Source organism: Chinchilla lanigera, unplaced genomic scaffold, assembly GCF_000276665.1.
Source record: "Chinchilla lanigera isolate Chin_1 unplaced genomic scaffold, ChiLan1.0 scaffold00055, whole genome shotgun sequence".
Taxonomy (NCBI): Eukaryota; Metazoa; Chordata; class Mammalia; order Rodentia; family Chinchillidae; genus Chinchilla; species Chinchilla lanigera.
Genome location: NW_004955456.1, coordinates 3,757,524 through 3,770,126, shown reverse-complemented (window position 1 = coordinate 3,770,126; position 12,603 = coordinate 3,757,524).

Below are 12,603 nucleotides of genomic sequence, written 5' to 3'. Positions count from 1 at the left end.
GTTGTTCCGGAATTTCTCATAATTTGGAGTTGCCTGGCATTACCTCACAGCAATTCTTCTTCGATGTGTCTCAGTAAATCCTAACAGGTGGAAGAAAATTTTGATTTGTTCCCTTACTGAGGATGCTGGCTTTGATTGGATTTCTCCACTGTCAAATTATTCTCTTTCTGATTTTTTCCCCATATTGAAGATAAAACCCAAGGGCTTCCACATGTTAGGAAAATGCTCTACAATGAGCTACCTCACCAGATATTCTTTTTCCATTTTTAATTAACTAACATATTATGAGGAGCTGCTTTGAAACCATGCCATGATACCATGCTTCATTAAATTATAATCTATTCAGTAATTTATTAATTAGATAATGAGTACAAACACATGGTTTCCTATTTTACCCAATGGATTGTAATCTATTTTTATCCTTATTTATTTTGATTTTCAATTTCTTCCAGATGTGGACAGTAGGAGCTTATGGAAGCTTTATTCTGTGTCCTTGAATATATTCAAACTTTAAAAATCGTCTTTATTTCCTGACCAACAAGTCACTTCAGACTCACGTCATATTTTATTTTTTTTTGTCCCCACTCTGGAATCAACCATTATTTCAAGGAACCCTGAATCTATGTGGTGGAGACTGGTGCATCAAATCCAAGACCTGAGCCTGGGTAAACTCGTTACTGGAGAGTGTCCATGGCCTGCTCCTAGAGGACAGCATTGTGGAGTATCTGTGTACACATAAATGTGCATATGTACTACATGGATGTGTCTATACAGCTTTCCAATTGTCAACCAGAACCATAAGTTTAGTTTACACCTTTTCATATTTTTAAGATCCTTCTTGAAAAACAAGTCCCTAAGTTGCTCAGGATGGGCTAGAACTTGTGATTCTCTTGCCCTGGTCTCCCAGGCCAAGTGCTTGCCTTTCATACTTATAAGTACTATTACAGAGGAAAGCTGTGAGGTGAAGATCAGTATACTTGTTCATAACTAATTTCTTCATCTTTTACTTTTCCTTGAGCCTTATAAGAGTTTTTGTTATTATTATTATTATTACTACTATTATTATAAAAGGCTACCAAGGTAGTCCTGGTAAATTCCATTGGATTAATTTGCCTTGATCTCAGTGCACTTCTTTATTAGATGTATTAGTCTGTTTCTCAGAACTACAGCAAAACACCTGAAGCTGGGTAATTTATAAGGAGAAGCTTATTTAGCTAATTAGGGTCTCCAGGGAACTGTGTTAATTCCTTCCAAAGTCACAACCCCGGTGACTTGCTGGTGTCCCACTATGCCACACCTTTTAAAGGTCCCACCCTCCTTTGACACTGTCATTCTGAAGACAAAACCTTCAGCTCATGGACCTTTGGGACACATATCTAACCTGTATCCAATCCACAACTTTAGCTCAGCAATGTTTAAGTCATTTTTACTTTATTTATTGCTTTTATTCTAATTGGTTCATTTTCTTTCTTGGGAATACATTAAAAAGCTTGTTTAAATCTATTTTCTCCATCCTCTATAATTACCATCTTCTCTTTCACCTTTCTTCATTCCTTTGCCGTTAATATTGAAAAGAGAGCAGAGGATCTCCTGGTTCTCACCTCACATCATTGATTTAATTTTCAGCTCTAGGACATGTGCTCTTTACTGACTTGTTCCTGGCCTCAATTAGATAAATAATTTTCTTTTCTTTTCTTTCTGATTTTTGGGATATGTGGATACAAAATTCACTTAGGTCAAAACTTCACCTTTGAGATGTTATTAAAAATACTCAATGTAACCCAACCAATCAATTAAAAAATAGAGTATAAATAAAAAGAAAGAAAATATAAATTCATTCTCATGAGCAGACCAAGTGGAAATTCTGGAATTGAAATGAATATTAACTGAAATTTAAAAGGCTTTAAAGGGCTTTAAAGGGCTCCCCAACGTATTTGAGATAGTAGAGGGCATATTTTAAAATGTTGAAAATACATCAGTAGAAATTGTTTAGCTTGAACAAAGAGAAAATATCAAGTAAAAATGAACAAAGTCCCAGGCACCTCTCATACGACATGAAGTGTATCAATATATGAATCAATGGAGCCCCAGAAGAATAGGAGAGAGAAAAGGACATAAAAGTAATTAGCGACATAAAGGATGAAAGCTTCTCAAGTCTGGTATAAAAATAACGATCTACAGACCTCAGAAGTTGAATGACTCCATGTTGCACAAGAAGAAGAGGCTTCACACCTGAACACACCCTCACTGCACCTTCAGCAAAGAGAAAAACATGGGGACACAGAGAGAAGGGGACTTCTCATGTACAAATAGTGTGATCAGCACCATCTTCTCATCAGAGACAATGGAGGTCAGAAAGCAATGGGATGACATGCTCCATCCCTTAAACAGAAAAATGGTCAAAGTAGAATTACACAATCAGCACGACTGTCCCTCAAGGGGAAGAAGAGAAGCCCTGGCAAACAAAGACTGGGAATATGATGGTGGAAGGTCTGTCCTAGGGGAACCGCTGCAGACTGCAAGGAAGTCACACCAAAGGTAACCTGTAAGAAGGAGCCCCAGAGACAGTGGACAGCTGGGTAAATACATGACATTGCACATTTTTCTCATTATTCCTTCTTTTAAAAATACATAACTATAGTGTCATATTCTTAGAGTAATAATAATAACCTATATACGCATAGTACCTATGGCAATTGGGGCTCAGAAGAGAAGTGGGGTAAAGGATATGTATTAAACAAAGTGTCTTTCAGAAGTACAGCATGGTAAGACATACAGTCACCCCTCACTATATCGTGGTTCACTTATTGCTGCTTCACTGTATCATGCATTTTAAAAAAATATATCTAATCCTATATGGCAGAGTTTTTGCTATATTGTGGGATTTTTTGGTATATAGGTATTTATGTAATATTTAAGACTTTAATTATTTTTGCCTGAAAAATTTAAAGCAATATAAAAGTGTAAAAAGTTAATTCAAACATATTAAAAGAATATTAAATTGAAATAAAATATAGTATGTATTTCATCAGCCAATGGATTCCATGCTGTACACAATGGAAATGCGGTACGCCACTACCGCTTGCACAAGTTTGCCAACCTGAGACTGTACACGGCACACTATTGGCTGATGGAATGGAAGGCGACCAACCACAGCACTGTGTTCTGTATCCTGGGTGCTGATTGGCTCAGTGACCGTAGCATCAGTCTGTTTGCTCTCCCTCACAGTGCCCGTACGTTCAACATCTCTCCTTGTCCACTTCACCCCGAGTACCCATATAGAATTTCACATGTTGTTAAAATTCTGTAGGTTTAAGAGTGTGGAAAGTGTTTAAGAGCATATGAAGTGTTTATAAGAGTGTGGGAAAGGTTAATAAGAGTGGGGGAAGGTTTACAGGAGTGTGGGAAGGCTTTATAAAGCCTTAAAATATATATAAAAAATAAAATATAAAGCTGCTACTTCACAGATTTTCACCTATCTCGGGTGTCTCTGGAACATAACTCCTGCAATTGGTGAGGGATCACTGTATATAAAACTATTCAGTGCAACCGCTAAGGAAAACAATTTAATATAGTTTTGAAATGACATGAATGAAAATAGTGCACTAAAATCTTTATCTAGCAGAAAAAAGCGAGGAATGGAGCAACACAGACACAAGATAAATAGCAAACAGACTTAAAAATTGGCGGCTGTAACTCCACCCATGTCATTAGTAATCAGTGCAATTACTTAGTGTAGGTAAATTTTTTTTTTTTTTTTTTTTTTTTTTTTTTGGTTTTTGGGGTTTTTTTTCCAGTACTGGGAATCGAACTCATGACCTCATACTTGCCAGGCAGGCGCTGTGCCGCTGAGCTAAATCCCCAGCCCAGTATGTAAATTCTAGAAGGGAAGAACTGAACACAGACTCTAACGTGTAGGACTCCACCCACAGAAGAACCGATTGAGCTTTATTTCTCTCCATCCTCACGAAGCCCTACATTTTACCAGTACCCAAGCGGAGCCATGGAGAAGTAAAGTGCCCCGCCCAGGACCCCTACATACAAGCAGCCAGATCCGGGCTGGGAGAGGCCAGGCACTCCCAGCTCCTGTCTTTCTTACCGCTTACTCTGCTGGTGCTGATGATCTCCTCCGCTGCTGCTCTGTGAGCTTCTCCCGGTATCAACCGCGGGTCACAGTCTCCTTTACAGAGGCCTGAGCCTGGCTCTGCGCTCCTCCCTGCAGGACCTGTGAGCGCTCAGTGTTCCCTGGCAATGATGATGCCTCTACTTCTCCAGAAAATGAATGAGGAAAACCAAGCAAGCTGATGAGCATGAGGATGTTCTGAGTAGCATGAATTATGGTGCAAATTACTCTTTTCTGTCTTGGTGCTGGGGATTGGACTTGGCTCCTCTCACATCCGAGGCAGGTGCTCTACTCCTGAGCTCCAGCACCTTCCCTGACGGTGGACTGTGCACTTTCTTTATTGCCCCTGGCCTCATTTTTTCTTTTCCAGAAATGGACACATCTGTGTGGATCAGTGCTGTGCTTTATGAATGTGTGTGGGCTTTTCCGACCTTGGTGCGTGCCTGGATGCAGCCCTGGTGGGTGAGCAGCCCCGGTGTGGGAGAGATCGGTATCTGTGGGTACTGAAATAACTAGGACACCCTGTTCCGTGCACAAGTCAATCTTTTACTCGTTGGATTCTGACTCCCCCTCCCCCAATAGCTCCTGGTTGACAGGATTTGTTCCAAGAGCAACTACCTATGAATTGGAATACTAAACACCTTCCTCCTAAATCTTAGCAGCAGAGGTGCTCATGTTTTGTAAATTCTTCTTTAAAAAAAGAAGTGCCTGGCTTGGAATCTAATGAACCTCATAATGCTTCGCTTGTAGGTGAGATAAGCATCAAGAAGCTGAATGCTTATCTGGAGACTCTGAACTTTCGGTGCCTATTTGTGTAGGAAATATCATGATGAAGTTCTGTTGCCTGATTTCCAGAACTTCCTGGTTTCAAAGGGGCCAGAAACGCTTTTTTTAAAAAAGAAGGAAACCAGAAAAGTCATGCTGGCTCCCAGCTGTTTCTGGCAGAGAATAGAGAGAACTGGGCAGAAGCATTCAGGAGCCACCCATCTGCCCAGCCCGGCAAAGGCTGCCTTATAGACACCACTCACTTCCTCCATCCCAGACGGTATGCGGACCACAGGAGCTGGGGAACTTCAGGCTCCATTCACCTGGTGTTTTCGTCTTTGTTTGGAGGCAGGGTGGTGGAGCAGGCAGCTCACATCTTCTGCTCTCCTGTTTCAAATTCCCCCTCCGAAAACCTAAAGGGAGAGCCCACTTCACCAGGTTCTCATGAGGATTAGTGGCACACCTTGGGCACTGGAAATGCCCCTCTCCTACCCCTTTCTCTTCCACTTTCCCATCAGTAGGATTGCTCTGGTGATGAGTTTGCCCAAGAAGGGTTGTGCAAACACCCTGTGTGTTCTAGCACTCCATGGTGGAGAACTGAATGGAGCTCAACAGTTCCTGCTCAGGCCATGGTTCCAAGCTGCACCCCATGGTGATGTTGAATGTCAAGGGGCTGGTGTGCAGGAGAAGAAAGAATATTCTTCTCTTTGGAATAGATCTCCGTGCTCCAAAGAGGGCTCTAGAGCCTACTGGATCAACTTTGCTTTTCAGTCAGTCAATGGACTTATTTTCTTCTTGTTACTCCTAAGAATAATTGTGATTATCCCTGGCTGAACACAATGACTCAGAAGCAGAGTAAGAAGAAAGAGAGACTAGGTCCTATGGTTGCTGGTCTTTCCTACACTGAGTAAACCAGTGACTCATTTCTGGATTTGCTTCTCACCTAATTGCTTCAAACCCATCCAACATTGGACAAACAGGAAATGAGCCAAGCGAGAAGACCCAGGGAGGCCACTGCGACCCGGCAGGGTGCTCTCTGCCCAGATGAACTGGATGCTAAACTGTGAACATCTGCTAGATAATTGCCAATCCAAGATATTTCAGAGTGCCATAACTGATCTCTTTCATTCTGAAAATTTAGTAAAAAAATGCCTTTAACTCCCTCGCTCTGCATCAGCATCTTCATCCTCCTCACCTCTCCTTATTCTGAACGCCTATAAAATTAGAGTCAGCCTCACACCTAGTACGGTTTCTCAGGCGCAGATTGGCTGAAGATGGAGCTCAGTGGTAGAGTGCTTGCCTAGTGCAGACAAGGCCCTGGGCTCCAACCCTAGTGCCTGGGGAAAATTAAAAAGTGGATACACAGATGGTGATATCTTCCTTCATCACCGCAGCCTGAGTGCTGGCAAGGTTCCTGTTAGAGTGGGGACACAAAATCATTATCCAATGTGGCTTTTACTGTAGAGTAAAACCCCATGGGCTCTGAGAGTCTGCGGAACAAGTCTCCACCGCTTCCTTCTCGGGGCCCGCTTTGCCACACGCGGGGTCCTCCGCAACAGCGAGGTTCGGGAGATACTGGGTGAACGACAAAATCGCTCGGAACACTCACTGAGTGCCTGCTGGAGATGGAGCTGAAAGAAAAGCACTAGAACTCAAATTCCCTGGGGTTTATGGGCTAAAAGCTAGCTGAGAAAGGCTGATACAAACGCAGAGGGACGTAACTGTTGGGGAAGTTTAACTTGCATGTGCAAGTCTGAAGATGCTCGCTACTGAAGAAGTCCCTGCAGAAACAGAGGCAGAGCAGGGAAGACCTCGGGGGTACTGCACGACTGACTGGAACTTGCTGTTTGCAGGGGGGACACAGGCACTGGAAGCTGCACGTAAGGAAACGCACAGCACTGCAGAGGGAACTACAGGGCCCCACTCTCAGCGACATCCTCAGCTGTTTCTTCTGGTGGCCATTGTTCACCTTCTAACTCCTGATTCTGAGGTAGGGTGTCCCTAAATCAATAAGTTGTTCAGGTTGGGCTCAAACGTTCGATCCTCCTGCCTCAGTCTCCCAGGGTTCCGGGATTACAGGTGTGCACGGCACACCTGACTGATGTTTTCTTATGTGATCTTTCCAGTAGCATTCTATGAAAGAGGGAGAAGGACAGCACACATTGGCCACGTAGGTGTCTGCGGCTGAATGCACTTGTGCCTCCCTGGAGAACTTCGGGGCTGTGTCCTGCCCGTGAGTGGGAAGAGGCGTGGGTCAAACGGAGGCGGGCTGCAGAAGGGTGACGTTAGGTGGGTGGCTGGTTGAAATTCCAGCTGCAATGTTAAGGTGCGGAGCTCAGTTCCTGGCTGGCAGTGCCTAATGGAAGCGCCTTCCCCGGCCAGCTCTGCAGTTGGGGCTTCGCTCTGTGCTTGGAAACGGGAACTTTGAAGAGCTGTGAGACGGGAATTGGCATTGCAGGAGAAGTGACCAGACTTGCATGTGATAAATAAAGCTCAGGGAGAGCCCGAGGCAGGGGCGACAGCCGTTTCCACAGCCCGGAGGAGCAGTGCTGACAGCAGCGGAAGGGAGCCAGCCCATCCTTGTCTTCAGTCCTTTGTCCTCCTAAGCTGGTGACTGCGACTTACAGCGAATGGGAAATATTTGAAAATGGATGGCTGTAAAAGACACACTGCTGTTAATTCTCCTGAAAACCCTCCCTGTCCAGCCACGAAGACATTTTCCCATCATTCTTACCATCTTCTGAAGCAGCACTGAAGTCCTCTTCCCTGAGTATCTTTAACAAGGAGTGATCAAAAATACAGTGAATGCTGCTGCCGAGCACCATCCGGCGGAAAGGCAGACTTGCGAAAGCATGACACTGCGTCCTCATCCACCTTATTCACCGGATCTGGCACCACGCAGCTTCCGGCTCTTCCTCAGAGTCAAAATGACCATGAAAAGGAAAGTTTTGAATCCATTCAGGGCTTCGAGGCAGCCATGACAGCGCAGCTAAAGACCCTCACCAAAGAGGGCTCCAGAGCTGCCTAGGAATGCGAATGAGTGTGCTGTCCTGGCACTATGTTTTTTACTGTAATAATTTTGTTTTAAATTTGCGCATTCACCCTAGTTTCCGATCATGCCTGGTATTCTCAAGCAGCTCTTCATAAACACGGCAAAGGAACGAAAGCGCTGCGCCACATTTTCCAATGGCGCCTGCCTTCCAGGGGAGAGACGGAAAGTGTCCGGGAGAGGAGGGGCGGGCAGAATGCTGAGCAGAGTGCCAGGCTCTGCAGAAGCCCCGCACCGGCAGGGCCTGGTGACAACCCTGGCTCTGCGGATGAGGAAGACCTCTCTCGGGGACCTCATAAGATGGGGGAAGGACAGACAGTGGCCGGGAGCCCCAGGAGCGGAGATGGAGGGGAGCCAGGCCACAGAGACGGCCCTGAGCTACAGAGCAGGGGCCAAGGACGCGTCTCGGCTCCTCCGGATTCCCAGGAACATGGGCAGCAGGCGGGAAGCAGAGCAGCTCTCACGGGCACCCTGCAGTCGTGTGGCTGCGGAGTCTTCGGGAAGGGAGCAGCTCAGAGGGTGCTGGGAAGGACGGGAGGAGGAGAGGCAGGTGTCTCGGCACCCGCGGGGGGAGCTGCAGGTCTGAAGGACACGAGGCAGCTCATGACTCATCGGTGGCTTGACACCTGCTTCAGAGCAAACCGAGTCCTTTCAGACCCTGTGGAATTTCCGCAGCTGGAATTGCTGAGTGCCCCACCGAGACCGCCCGCCCCTGAGATGAATGTCCTGTGGCTTGGAAAAATCAGCCCGCCCACCTCTGCCAACAGCCTGTGAACAGGGACTTGGCAAAACAGCCCAGGCACCTTCCCATCCACCCAGCTTCTTCCTCGGGGAACGCACTTCACGAGCTGTTACGTTTGCTGATGAATGACTCACCTGATTTGAAAAGTTGCCTCATAATTTTTAAAAACAAGAAAATGAATTAGAAAATCATTGAACTTGAAACATAAGGGAGTGGAAATGGTGGAGGATGTAGTAAAAGAAACCTTAGTTGAGGATTGTTGGTTGGAGAATAACGTGCACAGAATTGTAGAGATGGTATTCTGGAAGGCTGAGGCAGGAGGGTGGCAAGTTTGAGCACACCCTGAACAATTTCTGTCTCAAAAACAAATTTTTATATGAGCTGTGAATGTAGCTCAGTGCAAAGGCCCTTGATTCAATCATCAGTACTGTCAAAAAAAAAAAAAGGTAGAGGAAGTAGAAGGAGAAGGAAGAAGATGAAGGGGAAAGAAAGGAAGAAGGAGAGAAAGAAAGAAAGAAAGAAAGAAAGAAAGAAAGAAAGAAAGAAAGAAAGAAAGAAAGAAAGAAAGAAAAGGGAGAGGGAGGGAGAAAGGAAGGGAAAGGAAGGGAAGGGAGGAAGAGGGAAGGAAAAGAGAAGAAAGAAAGGAAAGAAAGGAGGGAGGGGAACGAGGTAAGGAAAGGAAGTGCAGACATGAAACCCTCTGGCCCTATGCTTTCTTTTCGTTCCTGAGTCAGGAAAGAGGGAAGAGCCAGGCTACCCTGTTCACGTCATTTGGGAAGGGTGGATCTTGCCCTCATCAGGTAAAATAAAAAATAATAACCGGGACCCATGCCTCAAAGGATGTATTTGTGTAAGTGACAAAGGTATATAACCCTGATGAAATTTTTATAGCCAAAAGGCTATTTACTCCATATGGCTATTTCTTTCAACTGTCCTTGTTGAAGCAAGAAACCACCCACCCAGCCCGGATCTTAAAAACTTCATGGGGGAAAGAAAAGTGATCAGTGTTTGAGGAGACAGACATGCTAATTAGCCTGATTTGATCATTACACAATGATACAGGTGTCAAAGTATCACACTGTACCCCATAAATATGTGCAATTATTATGTATCAATGAAAACTACAATAAGACTTTTTAAAAACTGCATGAAAGCTTGGTGAAGGGCAGAGAATTGGCCCAAGCACCCACATTTCTGGAGATCTGGCTGGTCTTGGTGTAAAGATCGGCTGATCCTTTTCTCCGCAGTACTGGGGGCTGAACTCAGGGCTTTCACATGGAGCTATATTGTGAGCTCTTTCTCTATTTCTGATTTTGAGACAGGGTCTCATGTAAGTCCCTAAACTTCCAAGGCTGGACTGGAACTTGCAACTCTTCCTGCCTCAGCCTCCATTGCTTGTCACACTGCCCTCCTAAGACTGATTCATCTTAAAGAAAGGTGGCCACACTGGTCTGCCAGGCTAGCAGTGCCTCTGGAGAAGGAGCTGTCTCCTTCAGTGTCCTGCCTGTGCCTGAGAGACCCTGATGCACTGGTTACCATACTTGGGGCAGCAGAGCTCCGTGCTCCTCGAGGTGCTGGTCTTCTGTTCCACTGCCAGCTCTGCCCAGGGCAGGGCAGGGCAGGCCGAGGGCCACACACTCCTCCCGCTGCTGACCTTTGCTCCCCATGCAGTGTACCCTAGCACCAGCGTCCCATTTCCTCAGGGAAGGACCAGCGCACATGGCCGCCTAGGGGCCTTCTGCCACTCGTCCTGGCCCTGGCCTGGGTGCTGGGCGTGTGCTTGGGGACAACTGGTCGCTCCCCGGCCTCTCCAGGCCAGGGTCTCCCCTGCATCTCACCAGCTGCCTCTGTCCCTACAGCCCTCTGTGGTGCTCCCTCAGCTGGCCCTGTGTGACATTTGTAATAAAAAAAAAAATCAGAAGCTGTAACCGCAAGCTTTCCTTACACACACACACACACACCGGCACACACCGCCTCTTTCTCTCATCTCCATCTTGGCTACTGTGCTGCCCCTCGCAGGGGCCTGGCACGCGCGTGTTTCAGGCTGACCAGGAATCATGAGCCCCATTTACATAACACTAAAATTACTGACTGCACGTGCAAAATGAAGTGAAACCTGCTCCCCATTCCAAGTCAGGGGCTACTCTGGAAGGGTTTCGCCGGTCTCTGGTGTCTTAGCCACCGGACTCCTCTGATTGTCCATTCTGGGTTTTCCTGGCCCCATGACTGGATTCCCGGCTCTGAGCCAGGGTGCAGGAGCCAAACGGAGGCTGGGGAGGGGCAGGAGGGCGAGGTGGGGCCCGGCTATCTCATCTCCCAGCGTGCCTTGCAGCTGCAGGAAGCCACCCACCCGAATGTCAGAAACCACAGGCTCCTGTGGGTTCCAGAGCCCATGTCCTGTGTCCTGGAAACATGCACACCATTTAGTGCCTGGTTAGTCACCTTGTGCATGACTCAGGCAGAGCCAGGCGAGAGCGCTGTCCACCCTGCCCCACGCATGCTGCGGCCTCCAGTGTCCCATCCCTCACAGCCCCCGGCTGGGTGGAACTGTCCCTGGCTCTGCGGTAGAATGTCACCCATGCCAGGACTCAGAAAGCAGCCACTTCTTCTTGTCATGGTGTCGCCCCCGGCATAGCAGAACCAGGATGTCTTCAGTGGCCGCTTGTCCTGCCTGAACCGGATGTGGTCCCTGCGGACTGTGGAAGGAGAGGCCACCAGGTGCCCAGTCAGGGTGGGAACAGTGTCTCCCACACCTGCGCCTTCTCACCTGCAAAGCTGCCTTCATCTTCCCACCCACCCACTACTTGCCACTGAGGACCCGGCCAGGCCTGCCATGCTCACCTTCCCCACCTCCGCCTCTGGCCTCGCCCCTGGCACTGCGCTCTGAGCCATGGTGTGGGCTGAGCGATGCCTGCCCTTCTCCTTGAGCACAGCCAAGGTCTGGCATCACGTGCCCTTGGGTGCACTCCGCTGCCCCGAGTCAGAGGCCCCGCACCTGCCTCAGCCACCTGGGAGCACAGCAGTTACAGCAGGAAGACTCCAGCTCTGAGGTGGCCAGCTGGGCCCAGATGCAGGCTCTGCAGCACCTTCAGGCCCACAATCCCTGGAGCACACCCAGCCTGCCTGACAGCGAGGCCCAGAGGCCGCCCCTCAGGGGATGCAGCTCCAGCCCAGCCAGAGACCCAGCCGGCCTCTCCTCAGTCAGTAGCTCAGGGTCCACTGCACGGCAACCTACAGGCCCTAGCGCTCAGGAAACAAAGCTGCAACCTGGGAACACAAGGACCGGCCATGAAGGCAGGAGTTACCCTGCCCACAGTGGGCAGCAGGGCTGGTTTCCTGCGCCTGCAGCTGACTATTGCAGCTGGAGGCCCGGCGATGACCGTCCCAAGGCCTCAGGCTTGAGATCCCCCATTTCACCTTGAGCTTGTATTTTGTCCTGTACAGGGAAAGAGTGGCCTGATGGAAGGAGTAGGAACGTGCAAAGGTGCTCGGGGCCTCGGTACACAGCAGGGATGCTGGGGCTGCACAGGTGTGAGCCAGCCTGGGAGCCCGAGTCTGCAGCCCCTTCCCAAGGGCTGTGAGCTCAAGTGGCCAGTGGAAAACACCCCATGAGGGCAGAAAGGGCCTTGAAATGTGTGTGGCGGGGGGTGTTTCCTGCTTTTGGAAGGAGCGGTCTCTTTTCAGTTCGCACTGAGCTATGCAAGTTCTGTACACAGCCTTGCAGGCACACGGTCTGGCAGCACAGAGACCCCCCACCCAGGCTGCTGCTGGAGTGGCCCTTTAACCCCCGGAGTCCGGGGTGCTCGTTACAGTGGCTGCTGAGGAGCAGGCCGCAGGGAAGTGCAGGCCCAGTGCGGTGCGAAGGAGACTGGCTCAGCCGCCCCCACTCTCCAGCGTGTGACCCGCTCCGCCCAGGACCTGCTG